Raw genomic sequence first — 14699 nt, 5'->3', positions numbered from 1 at the left:
TTCAAACACCAGGTACCAGAAAGGGTGAAATATCTCATTAATGGTTTTTATATTGATTACATATTGAAATTATTTTTAATATATTAGGTTAAATAGACCAGTATTAAAATTAATTTTACCTTTTCATGCATTTAAAAATGTGGCTTTATGCCAGAGCATTTAAATTTACATATTGCTCATTATATTTCTATTGGACAGCTTAGTTTTAGAATTTTCTTTAATGATGGTCTAATGGTGACAAATTCCTAATTTTTATTTTGTCTGAAATGTCTTTATACTTGCTCTCGAAACCTTTTTTAAAAATGTTTATCTATTTTTGAGAGAGAGAGAGAGGGAGGGAGGGGTAGGGGTAGAGAGAGGGAGACAGAGGATCCAAAGCTGGCTTGGTGCTGACAGCAGAGAGTCTATAGTGGGGCTCAAAGTGGGACACAAACTCAAGAACCATGAGATCATGAGAACCATGAGATCGTGACCTGAGCCAAAGTTGGATGCTTAACTGACTGAGCCACCCAGGTGCCCCTGGATTTCTTATTATTTATCCTACTTGGAATTCACTGGATTTCCTGAAACTGTGTATTAGTTTCTTCAGTCAGTTCTGAGAAGTTACTAGTCATTTTCTCTTAAGGTATTACCTCTTCCCCATTCTATTTCATCCCTCCTTCTGAAATTCCAAGTAGATGTATGTTAGAAATTTACTTTATCTTCTGTTTTTTTACCTACCTATTATGTTTTCTGTATTTTTTCTCTAGAGGATGCATACTGAGTTAATTCTTTATAACTACCTAACATTTTGCTACTACTATTATTTGTGTCCAATCTTCTGGTTCAACTCTTCCATGGACTTTGTTAATTTCAATGATTTTATTATTATTTTTTGTTACTAGGAATATAATTTTGTTCTTTTTAAATCTGCTTATTTTTGTCTTATCTCTTCGGGCTGCCATAATAAAAATACTATAGATTGGGTGGTTTAAATAACAAACATTCATTTCTCACAGCTCCAGAGGCTGGGAAGTCTAAGATCAAGGTGCTGGCAGATTGGTATTTAGTGAGAGCCTGCTTCCTGGTTCATAGATGTCTGTCTTCTCACTGTGTCCTCACATGGCAGAAGAGGTGAAGGAGTCCTTTGGGGTCTCTTTTTTAAGGGCACTAACCCATTCATGAAGGCTCCACACTCATGATCTAATTACCTCCCAAAGACTCCAACTTCTAATGTCATCACATTGGGGGCACGTTTCAACATATGAATTTTGAGAGGGCACACGCATTCAGTCTATAGCATTTTTTAATAGTCTCTTGTTTGTAATCATATTTTATTTTTTATTATTTTTATTATTTATTTATTTTTAAACTATTTTAAAACAGTTGATAATTTTCACATCTCACAATACAAATGAAAATTGCTTTTTTTTTTTTTTTTGGTCTCATTACTCTTCTGCCAAAACTATTCTTTCTTTAATAGGAAGTGGGGGCGCAAGTCTTCCTTGTCATGCTGTTAGAAAACACCCAGAGTCACAGCACCATGATCTCCTAGTGAAGTAGAACAAGTAATATAAAATGGATATAAAGAAGCTCCCCTCTCTCGTTATTTGCCTGGTTGAGGCATTCCTGGCTGAGTGGGCACCATCACGGAATGGGTGGGAGGTCTCATCACTGAGGGCCCAAGTGCCATTGGCATGTGGCCTCCCATAGGTGGCCTCATTCCGGGAGCAGGTCACACTGGCATTGTCCCTGGCGGAGGAGCGCCTATCATCATGGGAAGGGCCTATATCATGGGAAGACCCAGCATATGGGGAGCTGGCATCATACCAGGGCAAGGAGGACCCAGGAAACTGGTGGGAGGTGGGATCATTGCCCCTGCAGGAGGAGAAGCAGAGAATGGAGTAGGAGGCATCTTGCCTTGTTGATATGCAGTGGTTGTTTTGTCGATCAGGCTCTGAGACTGCTTTCCCATCCATTTCTGATAGCATTTCACATTCTCTTTGTGTTTCCTACCTCTGTGGTGTGTCTTCCTCACAGATGGAGAGTCATGGGTGAGGTATGTGTCACTGGAGTCACAATAAAACTTTGGCATGTTGCTCTGCAGGCCACTGGCCATTCCCTAGCCCCTGAATCATATTTTAAACACTTCTTCCTTTTTCGTTTTAAATGTTTATTTATTTATTTTGAGAGAGAGAGAGACAGAGAGAAAGGGAGAGAAAGAATCCCAAGCAGTCTCCAAGCTGACAGCACAGAGACCCAGATGGGGATCCATCTCACCAACCGTGAGATCATGACCTGAGCCGAAACCAAGAGTGAGTGGCTTAACCAACAGCCAACACTTCTTTATTTCTTTAAATATCTTAATCCAATATACTTTTCCATATTCTGTGTCTAATAGTTGCAATATCTGAACTCTTTGAAAGTCTGCTTTTGCTCTCTACTATTACTATAGATTTTCTCTTCTGGTACCCTCTTTCCTTGTATATTTTGTGATTTCTTACTGTATGCTGTTCATATTCCTTGGATTTTTTTGGGGGGGGGGGTGAATTCTTTGAGGCCTGTGTTGAAGGTTGGTTCATTCCAAAAGGATTTCTGTTTCCTTCTTCCAGGAGCCTAGGGGCATTAGTAATCCAGTGGGACAACTTTACAATTTCAGTTCCTCAAAATTTCAGACTCCTGTAGGGGTCCACTTGTAGAATGAGCTTTCCTTTTAGTTCATCAGAATATCATAAATGGCAGTCTTATGATTTCTTAAAAATAAAGTTCAAAAAATACTTTTCAACTTGTTCTACTTCATGGTGAGGAATTTATTTAGCTTTGGCATTCTCTGTCCTTTCTGTGATTTATTCTCGTGGAATTATTCCTAAATAGCATTTTCTTTTAACCAATGAAAGTTTCCTTGCAACTTCTTTTTTTTTATTGGCTTTGAGTGCAACTCAAAAATTGTATTTACAATAAGTTTTGTAGTTATTTTCTGTGTCAAATTGTTTTCTATACGTGCTGACAGCAGTGCCTGCATATTTTGACTGTTGACTTCTGAAATCCTCTTTTGACTTCCTCAGCTATAGAATGTACTTTAGGACATTTCTATGAAGGGTGTACATTTGTGGCATTCCTGCTGACTCCTTGCATGAGAAGTTCTTTCTGTTGCTTTTGTTTGTGAAGGAGAAACTAAGTTTGGTATTTTGGTTCACTAGGATTTTTTCCCTCAACATTTTACAGAACACCTCCATTTTATAACAGAATTTAAATGTGTAATGGAGACTGGGGGAAACTTGAATTTCTTCCTTTCTAGGTAAGCTTTTCTTCCTCTTATATCTTATAGTACTTTTCTTTAGCCACATAATTAAAATAGTTTGCCTTTTTGTGTCTAGCAATGGTTTCTATTTCAATAACTGTTCCTGGAACATGATGAACCCTTTGTGTTTTGTTTTTTTTTTAATAGATTCAGGCCTTTTAATTTTTTTTAGCTGGAAAAATGTTCTTCGTTTTCTTCTTTCTTTCTTTTTTAGTGTGTTCTTGGGTCCTCATATTTCTTATTTCTTTCTTCAAGACACATCAATCTTAGGTTGGATTTTATTCCCTGTTCTTCTGTGTATGTCTGTTAAGTTCATCTGGTCAGCGTGTCATTGAAGGCCAATGTTTCGTTGCTGGTTTTCTGTCAGGATGATCTAGCCAATTCCATGTTCTTAAAACTTACTATTTTTTCCTGTCATAATTAACATTTTTGTTCTCATTTCCTCTCTGTGTAGTGATACCTTCTCAAGTTTGTCTTCAATATATTGTTCCAGGTACATTAATGTCACTTCTGCTTTTGACCTCCTTCAATGGATTTATAATTTTGTTATGATGTATTGGACTTTCTTGTACTTTTTTCTAGCTTCTTCAGCATCTCTTTCCTCATTAAGCTGTGTTCTTCATTAAAAGTTGCTATTTCTGTTTTACAAAAATCATATCTTCTGTGTCTTTGGGAACACTAGTTGCTAGAGTTTTTTTTCTCGTTCTTTTAGAAATCATTTTATTATTTTTAACAGTATTTCTAAGTGTTTATTTATTTACTTAGAGAGAGGGAGAGAAAGAGCACACAAGTGGGAGAGAGACAGAGGGAGAGGGAGACGGAGAGGGAGAGGGAGAGAAAGAGACCCAACCAGGCTTCATGCAGTACTGAGCCTGATGTGGGGCTCAGTCCCGTGGCCATGAGATCATGACCTGAGCCAAAATAGAGAGTTGGATGCTTAACCAACTGAGTCACCCAGGTGCCCCTTTTTAACAGTACTTCTATTCTGAGGTTTCATGCCTTATGGCTGGCTCCTTTCTTTGTTGCAGTATGTTTTCATTGATTCTATGTTGACTTGTTCATATACTTTTTAATATTTAGACCTATCCAAGCATGACATGGTCTACAAATCAGGGTAGAACTTGTCAATATTTATAAGGTATTTAAAGAATTCAGATTCCTTTAGTACAAGTTTTTTCAAAATGTGGTCTACAGATTCCTAGATTTCTGGAAAGGTCCTTCTGGAAAGCCTCAATGAGCACGAGCCCACCTATTTGGGTTCTCCCACCCCTGAAAACAGAGCCACTTACACATCAATTTTTTTGTTTGTAATTTGACTTTATTTTTTATTTTTTAAAATTTACATCCAGATTAGTTAGTATATAGTGAAGCAATGATTTCAGGAGTAGATTCCTTAATGCTCCTTACCACATCAAGTTTTTATATTAGACACCATTTGAAGGAAGGGGCTAGCTGTGTAAGATATTTCTGAAAACTACTTTTTTGATGTATGAATAACATCTTAGGCTAAGTTAGTCATTTTTGAAAGCTTTACTGTTTTAAGATATTAGGATACCAAAAAGTATGAAAGCTGAAGGAAAGATGTCCCAAGAGAAAATAATGGATTAATAGCTGCCTGTTAGGCTTATGGGAGGAGTCAGTGACGTAACAAGAGGAAATGGATGTAAATTACTTTTACAGAAATTAGCCAGCTACCATGAAGAAGTGCTTCACTAAAATGAAATATGACTTGCAGGTGAATTCTGAGATCATGAGTAGGTCAGCTTAGGGGTTGATAAAGTGGCAGCTCCTTTTGTTTCCACTCCTTTGTGAGTGTCTAAAATATAACTGTTCCTCCACTGAATGCACAAGGATGTTGGTAATTTCTGTTAAGGGTACACAAGGGCACTGATTGGTTGTAGGGAGGGCAGACGACTTCAGAATGTCCACGGTAGGGACATCAGTGGGATTAAAGTCTCAAGATGGGAGATGACACTTAAGGAACCTCCAGACCACTAAGAACAGGAGTTTTCATACTAGTGTGCTTATTATGTGATGGTGATTGAATGGATTGAAAGTACAAGATTAAAATTTGAGGAAGGGCCTACAATGAACATTAGTATAGAGTTTGGGAACATGGTAGAAGATGTAGATGGGAGTGTAGTTTTGGGAACTTGATCATTTCGTCCTTGGATTTTATAGTTAGCTTCTGCTGGGCTCAGCCAGAGTAAAAAGATGTATTACATTTCCTCCCCCTTCTCTGTTTTCTTCTTCCTGTCACCTCATATATTGTCTTATAGATATCATAATCATAAACCTTTAAAATGTTTTTGTTTAAAAGCTTTCTCTTCCTATGCAAAGGACCGATTTTTTTTTAAAAAGGAATGAATAATTTGACATAAGACTTTTAGATGTCTATCTGTCTATCTATCTATCTATCTATCTATCTATCTATCTATTGGAACACTAACTGTAGAGTTTATGAATTCTAAGATATGTGGAGACTAAGAGGCCAGAAATGAGTTAGCTACCTTGAAGGGATGGTAGTTACTTACTCAAGATTGCCTTTGAGGCATGGAAAACTTTTTCCAAGAGTCTGCTGGTGTGTTGATGCATTCCAATGCTCCTAGCTTGAAGCAGTTGAGGCATGGGTTGAGGATGGGGAAGATCAGCAAAACACTTGGAAGTGTGTGCTTTCCTCTTTGAGAGAGTTGGCTTCTCTTCTGAATGAGTGCTGGGAATGCTATGAAGCCAGCCAGGCCCTCTGCCCCTCAGGCTGTGTCATTAGGAGGCAAGTGAGCCTGCCCCATCTTGAGAACCCTTCTTTCTCAGGAGAGAACACTGCCACTGTCTCCAAAGTTGGCCCAGGCTGCCCAGAGGTACCTGTTCAGCTGGAGTCATTTACACCCTTCAGCTAAACCTCACACAGTCCATGATGGCTTTTAGTAGCCTTTTCTGATATGGCACCGCATAGAACATGGTGCCTAAACTATGTCTGTGCAGCAAGATCTAGGAGGTTGTAGTTTAAGTAAGTATTCTGGTGATTTTGGTATAGAGAGACCAGCATTCTTTCAAAAGATGTAGTTTATGGGATGAGCACTGGGTGTTGTATGGAAACCAATTTGACAATAAATTTCATATTAAAAAAATTAAAAAGGCAAAGAGAGATTTAAAAAAAAGATGTAGTTTAGAACCCCTGATTTAGTGCATAGACAACTGTGATATTGCATCTGCAGAGAGGATGTATGAAGGGGCGTATGAAGTAAATAGCCCTACCCAGTCTTGAAACATGAACTTCCCTGGGGCACCCCCATAGAATTTGTGTAGCATTAATAAGTCCCTCTAATCCTTTATCCAGAATGTCCACATACATAGCAGTAATGACTTGGGACCACATTATCCCTTTTCTCTGTACCTCTGTGTAAGAGACTGTGGGTTGCCTTTTGAATATCAACTCTTCTTCCTTGCCAACAGACCTGCATTTTATTGATGTTAGTAATATACCCACCTGAAACACTACAAATCCCTGCCTTCCTTGATCATGGGGTAGCCTTTGACTTAATTCTACCCAATGAGATATAAGCAGAAATTGTCAGGTGAGGCTTAAGGAAAAGTTACTCATGACCTTCTCTTTATTTCTGCCTGAAACATAGACATGATGGCTGGAGTGTTGGTAGCCATGTGGAAGGCAAGGATTAAAGTACAAAGCCAGAAGGAAACTGGGTACCTGGAGAGTGCTACTGTGAAGTTTTTGAGCTTCATAGAACTGCCAAAATAGCTTTAGTCTGCTTACGTCTGGACTTCAGTTATGTAGCAAAGTAAACTTTAAATTTGATTAATCCACTGTTTTTGGTTTGCTACTAATAATCACTAAACTACAAGGTGCCTGGTGGCTCAGTCAAGCATCTGACTTTGGTTCAGGTCATAATCTCACCATTTGTGAGTTCGAGCCCCACATCAGGCTCTGTGGTGACAGTTTGGAGCCTGGAGCCTGCTTTGGATTCTGTGTCTCCCCCTCTTTCTGCCCTCCCCTGCTTTCTGTCTCTCTCTTAAAAATAAATAAACATTAACAAAATTTAAAAAAAATCACTAAATGAATTCTTAACATTAATAGTTAAATAGTTAAAACCTCATAATATCTACATTATATCAGCATTTGCCTACTTTCTGGAGAAGCTTCAGGACATTCTAAAGAATCTCCAAGACATGCATGTGACCATTAACTTGTGCCGCAAACCAGAGGGCCACCCCTTGTCAAACCAATAGAGATCACCAATTCCATGGCTTTTCAGCTCCAATTGCAGCTTCTAACTCTCCATACATAAGCAGTGTGCTTCTCCACTCCTAAGCTTGAACGTCCAACCCTGATATCTTATGATGGGAAACCCCACATATACTGTGGGGAATACCAGAACCTGGGGCCCTGGCTAAGAGTGAAACTCATGGAACTCTGTATCCCACCTCAAGGATATCTCTCTATACTTCAAAGCTTATGGCTAGGCAAACCCAAGGAAACCTTGACTTTACCCCATGATGGGAGGGTAGGTTTCAGCACTTTTATGATTTTAGGTACCTTTCCTATCTAGCATGCTGCTATGAGCTTGTAAAACTTAGGCAGAGACAATAGCTCCTATCTCAGGTGTTCGGTTATTACTGTCCGTTGCTTCACCCTTTACTTTGGTCTCCATTTCTCTGATTTTCATCCTCTAGCTCCAGATATTGGCTTTTGGTCATCCTTTATGATGTTCCCTTCAGGCTCCCTTCCTCTGGTTTCCTGATCCCATTCTCCTGCTCATCTGTGTCTGGATGCTTGACTATAGTTCTGGGTAAGGGACATACTCATCTAGCTTTTGTGCTCGGCCTCTCTGCTGCTCAACCTCCTTATCAGAAATGGCACTTAGGCATCGAAACTTCTTAGGCATTGAAAACCTCCTTGTTTTCGTAGGATTTTTTGCCTACATGCTCCTCTTAGAGTCTTTCCTCAGACCCTTCTCACATAGGCATGGGTGGAGTAAATTACCTGATTTAAGATTTTGAGAAAGGAACGGGGCATGCATAACTCAGCCCTTTATTTCCTTCCTTTTCTTAGAAGCAAACTTTCTGAAGGAAGCCCCCCATACCGATTGGCTCTTCTACGCTGTACACTCTACAAGTACAGGCCCCAATGTGGAAAGGGCTGAGATTGTCTAGTTGGTCTGTGGTAAGGAGGCAAGCCTGCCTAATTCTGGGGGTACATATTATATCAGAAGGCCCACTTGGCAGATAGACTGAAAGCCATGTCTTTCCCTTATCAAAAATAAAGGAGATATTTTTGTCCTCCTCTGCTCACTTTTCTGTCTCTCAGTAGGTGCAGAATTCAGGCAGGAAAAGAGGAGTGCCATTTATTTGGGATCACTCAATTCTATGATATTTGAAGACAGCTTTTCTAATAGCCTAATGTACTCTGAAATCCTAATGAATTATGCAGATCGAGTGCAAATCCACATCTTCCTCTATACACTTCCTGAGCTTTTTCTAATGCAAAAGAATATGAGCCAAACATGAGACATAAATTGTGTACATATTTGTACCTTCTGGTATGCAGAGCTCACTTTGCTAAGGAACTGTTATGGTAGAGTGAAAAGGTCACATTATGGTGTAGTGGCATCATGGTATAGTGAAAAAGCATAGGAAAATCATCATAATCAGAGAAATCTAGGTGTAAATAATACTCCATCCCCCAATTGTTGAGTTACCTTAGACATTTTACTTACGCTTTCCTTATTTCTTCTTAAAATGAGAATAATAATACCTAGCTCTTAAGATTATAGTGATAAGTAGTGTGCTTGAAGGACTTGCCATGTAGAAGGAACTCAAAGTGTAAGTTTCTACTTCCTGTGTGGATCCAAAGAAATAGATCTCCTGTAAACTACATTGTTTGTGCTAAATTTGAATGCTTTCTAAATGATATTCCACCATGTCTAGTAAGAAATTTGGGATATTGTTTTACTCCCATTATCCTATGGAAATTACTCCTTTGAATGCCTTTTTTAAAAATGTGGTTTACCAAGGTGAAGGAGTAAAAGGTACTCATCTGCCAAACAAATTAGCTAAATACTATTGTTGTCCTTTGTGCATGGCCAGTCTTATGAGTAGACTTGGAAGATAGATTAAAACTAAAGTACAGAAAAGTACCTTTAAAATTAAGTTGGACTTCACTGTGTTTCTTTTTATGTCAGTAGGTTACAAACTTTTCAAGTTTGCAATGTCATTTTTCCCCATCTTGGTTGTATTTTAGGGTATCTATCTGTTGAAAAGGCGCATATGCCCTATCAGTTTGTACAGTCCTTGCATACAATTTGCAGTCCCCACAGTTTCAGATCCCTCAGATTGGGAAATGCTGCCTTTTGGGAGACGTTTTAAGGTTGAAAGGGTCTTATTTAGATCAGGTAACTCAAATCTTTCCCTAGGCTTTATGTTGATTTATTTTTTCAGGACACTGTGCTTCCCTAAACTCCAGATGAATCTTCAACATTAGGATGATGGGCACCAGATTCAGCACCCTGAAGGTTCAGCATTCAGTTGGAGTCAGATAGAAGGGCACTTTCATATCCTCCTACTTTATCTGTAATCTTCTATGGCACACAACATCTCCCAGGTGTATCAAACAGTTAATGGGCTCAGAGTTAGCTATTTATTCAGTAAAAAGGTAAGTAGAAGATTATATATTCTCAGGTCAAAGTGATGACTAACAATACCTTCTGTGTGTGTGGCGGGCGGTGAGGGAGAGAGAGACATAGGGGAAGTTATTGCTTTGTCTAATTTGGCTCAGTGGGACTGATGATATGTAAAAGTGTTCTTCCTCTTACTATAACACAAATGTTGGGACCCATCTGAGAAATTCATTCATGTAAAAATCAAAATAAAATACAGGTCTAACTCAAAAACATTAAAAAAAGATGTTGGTTTTTACTGTTGCTTTATCATGGATAAGGAAGATAGGATTTCAATGTACACCTTAGAACAAAACTTAAAAGTCCTCCTCAAGAATGTTTCTTCCCTAAAGTTTCACTCCATATGGTGGCTTTTACATCTCTCCCTTTCTCTTCTTCACCCTTTCCCTGAAACTCTTCATCTCCTTTTTCATCCCTTATAGAATTCTACCAGCATATATTATTCAGGCACCCGTCAAGAAAAGGGCCACCTGAAGGCAGTGAGCTGAATGAAAACCCAATCCTGATCATTCTTGTCCCCCAGGCATGCCCACTAGGAGCCTCTGTTCATCTTACAATTATATCATGGAATAGCACAGTGCAATGGAACAAGCACTATATTAGGACTCAGAAGACTTCTGCCAGCAGCCAGTGGTGTGGCTTCAGTCAACTTTTTTTTAATGCTGAACCCCATCTTTCTCATTACAAAATGGAACTAGTAATATTTACCTTACCAACCTCCAACGGCTGTATGAAGGTCAAATTTAGTGGTGCATTCAAAGAAAGTATTTTAAGAATTAGAAACTACTTTGATGTTGCTATGAGTTCAAGAATGAGAATGTGATAACTGGAAGGGGACTCGGAGTCATCTAGTCTTACCCTTCACTTTAACAACAGGGAAGTTAAAACCCAGAAAGTGTCATGACTCACTCAAGCCCGTAAAGTCAGGTAGAAGCAAAATCAGGTTACAGACAGTATTCCCAATGTTGGAGACTGGAGTTAGAATGAGTTTTCAATTGTTCAGTAATTAATTCACCACAGATTGATCCACTGGTTGTCAGTGCTGGATGTGATGCCAGTAGATCAAGGATGTGAAGGAAGAATAGAGTCAGAGACATTGCTGATCGTGGACAACAAGGGAGAACAACATAAAGTCGGGTGTAGGAAAGGGTGATGAGTTGTCACAAGAGGGTGGCTAGGAACTTGAAAAAGTCTGTAGAATCTGTTATTCTACCTATTCTAAAATGCTACACAAAGATATGTTTTGTTTGGAGTACCTATTTATTTTGAATGATTAATGATAGATTATCCGCTCAAATTGAGCCAGTCTTAATTATGGCTATATAACAGCTGTGGATATGTGTCAGAAATTCATTTACTGGAATGAGAAAATTTCCCTTTCCCATGAGTCATGAGAATCTTCTTTCCACTGGAGTTTTATTTTGTTGAAGCCAGGGATTAAGCAATTGGTAAGTTATTTGGTTCATGATGTCCAGAATCTCATAATCTGTCTACACGTGTTGCTTATCTTTTAGACTTGGGTTCTCTACCACTCGTGTGAATAAACCTCAGATGAGGCAGATGGCCAGAACATTCTCTTCCTTGTAACTGGCAATATCATGAGAGGTCCAATGATGAGATAGCTGTTGGGTAGGGAGCTGGCACTCTCTAGACATCAGATCAATACATATTAGGAATGAAGTTAGTGTGTTTACTCTTCTTTTATTTTTGTTTTTGTTTTTATTTTTTTTGTTTTTTCCACTTAAGTGTCACATGGTGTGCGTTCTTAAAGATTATTCTATTATCAAGTGTTACCATTTTTCTTAAGCAATTTCTTCAAGGGAAGTTTCATTACCTCTTTCTTTGAAATGATACTCTCCATCTGTTTTTTGTTGGCAACACAAGGAACAATTTCCAGTACCCAATTAAAGTTATGCAGGCTGACTTTCATTAATATGTCACCAAGCATTTCTAACTGTTGTGCATTATTTTCTTAGAGAATACAAAACCAAGGGCCCTTGATACTCAGTTTCTGAACTTTATCTAGAGTTTACATATATTCTTAGGCCCTTCTTTAGAGGTACTAATGCTTTTTCTTGTTATGGAGAGAGCAGTGTTTAACGTGAGAGACAGTTCCTTGGAGAACTCTATGTTTAATAGGTGATTTAATAAGCTCATTTAGGTTCTTACCATGAATATAAGTAGATGGCTGTGGTCAAAGTGTGTAACTTTAATACACATTCATGGGTTAGACTATCTTCTTATAAAATTTTGACATTCTCATGTCCTAAAGCACATTTCATTCATCACATCCCAAACTCTTGAACCTATTCTCAGGATGGACTTTTGTACAATATGAATATCTCTCATTGCTAGATTTGCAACTCAACACAGTTGATCTTATTGGAAGCAAAACAGACTCTGAAAGGGACTTTTTCAATTATAACATGGTTGGATTTTTTCCAGAAAAACAAACAAACAAACAAACAAACAAACAAACAAACAAACCATCCCTGGAGAATGAAAAGGGGGACGGATCTTGAGAATGAAAAGAAGTGAAGTATTCTGCTCTTGGGAAGTAGGGGTTTTGTGGGGAGACAGAAGGGAGGTGGTGCGGGTGGAGGGAGGGAGGAAGAGAGGGAGCAGAGAGGAAGGAAGAGAGAGAAAGAGGGAGAGAGAATATGATAACTCTTAGCAGATGCTGAGATCTGAAATCCTGGATCCAGTCATCCCAATCCTGACTGTGTCTTGGGGAAGATGGCTGCTTGTGCATATGGATAAGGCTGAAATAACTGAGAAGCAAAATCGAATTTGGACGATCTGTTGAAATGTCCAGAAGCCCATGGACCCAAGTGACATGAATCCAGTCAGTATAGCATGGGGGCTGTGTTTACCACCCCCCTTTTTTTTTGGCCTTGGGGTTTTATTTTAATGAAACGAATGATTGATCAAGTGGTAATTTATTTGGTTCATGAAGACCAGATTCTCATAGCCTCCCTACATGTGTTGCTTATCTTTCAGTCTTTTGTCCTCTACAGGCTGGTTGAATAAACTTCAGGTAAGTTCCATTCCCATTGGTAGAAAAGCCTGAACTGAAGGAACTCTCCCTGGTAGTGGACAGTTGTCATAGAGCTGATGGGTTGAAAGATTTTTGGTGGAGGTGTGTGCCATTTTGCCATAAATCTGTCAGGAAACAAGCTGGATCATGCATAAGTGATAGAACTATCTGGGTTTCAACAGGGACACCATGTGAAATGTCAGGCCCAGTAGTGGTAGAGAAGAGAGTTACTTGGTAGATGAAATTTTCTCTCTAAAAGGGACTTATAACCAGGAATGAGGCCTTGAAATGAGGAGTCAGTTCCTGGTGTTGGTGGGCTTATCTTGGATGAGGCAGTGGTGTGTGGAGAGAGATGAAGTATTCAAAAATGTGACTTTGTTTTCTGTCCTCAGCTGTTAACGCATGGAAATATCTATTGCACAATACTGATTCTATGGGATTTTCCTTAACACAAATCTATCTGGGACATACTTTGATAGGTATAAACAATATTTACAATTCTAGGGTCTTAGTATTTATATTGTGTTTGTCTAATTAGAATCTTATTTAACTGCACATATTCCCAAACTAATATAAAGTTTTTAAAAAGCCATAAAATTATACATCAAAAAACATAAATTATGAATGTTAGACGAGAGAGGAAATAGGAGTTTTATGATCTTTTAACTCATATGACTTACCTTGCAACTCCCTAAGAAGAGCACTGTATGGCAAGACCATGACTTTGAAATTATGCTGATCAAGATTTGAATTATTTTTTAGTATGAACTTGAGCACCAATTTCCTTATGAATAAAATCTACTTTGTTATAAGTCTTTTAAATAAAATTCTAGGTACCTGGTAGTTGCCTAGTTGGCAACTATTATTAATATGCATCATTTTTGTTCATGAATTATACTTTTATGTATATACATTCAGGTTCTTACATAATTAAAAAAGATTCTTACATTTTTTGCCATCTTTTTTCCATCTTTTTCAGAAATTGTATGCATCGTATTTGTAAGCCTTGGCAATTTACCTTATCAGTAACAAACACCTCCTTGTTCAAGGGTGTAGGATTATAAATCTGTAAGTTAAGCATTGTTATATAGATACCATTTTACATTAATTTATAACCTGCATCTATGATTCTTTTTGTACTTGGGCATAAGGTCTCAATATTGGATTCAGAGTTATCTAAAACCTATGAAAAATTACTGGAGAGGGAAGTGAAGTAGAATTTTATTTTATTATTTTATTTTATTAAAACATTTTTTTAAAATGTTTATTTATTTTTGAGACAGAGAGAGACAGAGCATGAGTGGGGGAGGGGCAGAGAGAGAGGGAGACACAGAATCTGAAACGGGCTCCGGGCTCTGAGGTGTCAGCACAGAGCCCGACGCGGGGCTCGAACTCACGGAACGCGAGATCATGACCTGAGCCGAAGTCGGCCGCTCAACTGACTGAGCCACCCAGGCGCCCCTTATTTTATTATTTTAGAGAGAGAGAGAGAGAGAGAGAGAGAGAGAGAGAGAGAGAGAGAAAGTGGGGGAGGGGCAAGGGGGAGAGAGAACCTTAAGCAGGCTCCATGCTCAGCACGGACCCTGGTGCAAGGCTAGATCCCACGACACTGGGTTCATGACCTGAGCTGAAACCATGAGTTAGACACTTAACTGACGGAGCCACCCAGATGCCCTTCAGTGAGGTAGAA

The 14699-nt window shown here is 38.7% G+C and overlaps 1 pseudogene; it reads right to left on the bottom strand.

Moving 5' to 3' along the window:
* Positions 1-1585: 1585 nt before the first annotated feature.
* On the bottom strand, positions 1586-2074 carry LOC121034430 (U1 small nuclear ribonucleoprotein C-like; annotated as a pseudogene).
* Between the last annotated feature and the right edge of the window lie 12625 nt (positions 2075-14699).

Source organism: Herpailurus yagouaroundi, unplaced genomic scaffold (assembly GCF_014898765.1).
Source record: "Herpailurus yagouaroundi ecotype Mexico unplaced genomic scaffold, PumYag 160, whole genome shotgun sequence".
NCBI lineage: Eukaryota > Metazoa > Chordata > Mammalia > Carnivora > Felidae > Herpailurus > Herpailurus yagouaroundi.
This window is presented reverse-complemented; position numbering and strand designations above follow the sequence as displayed.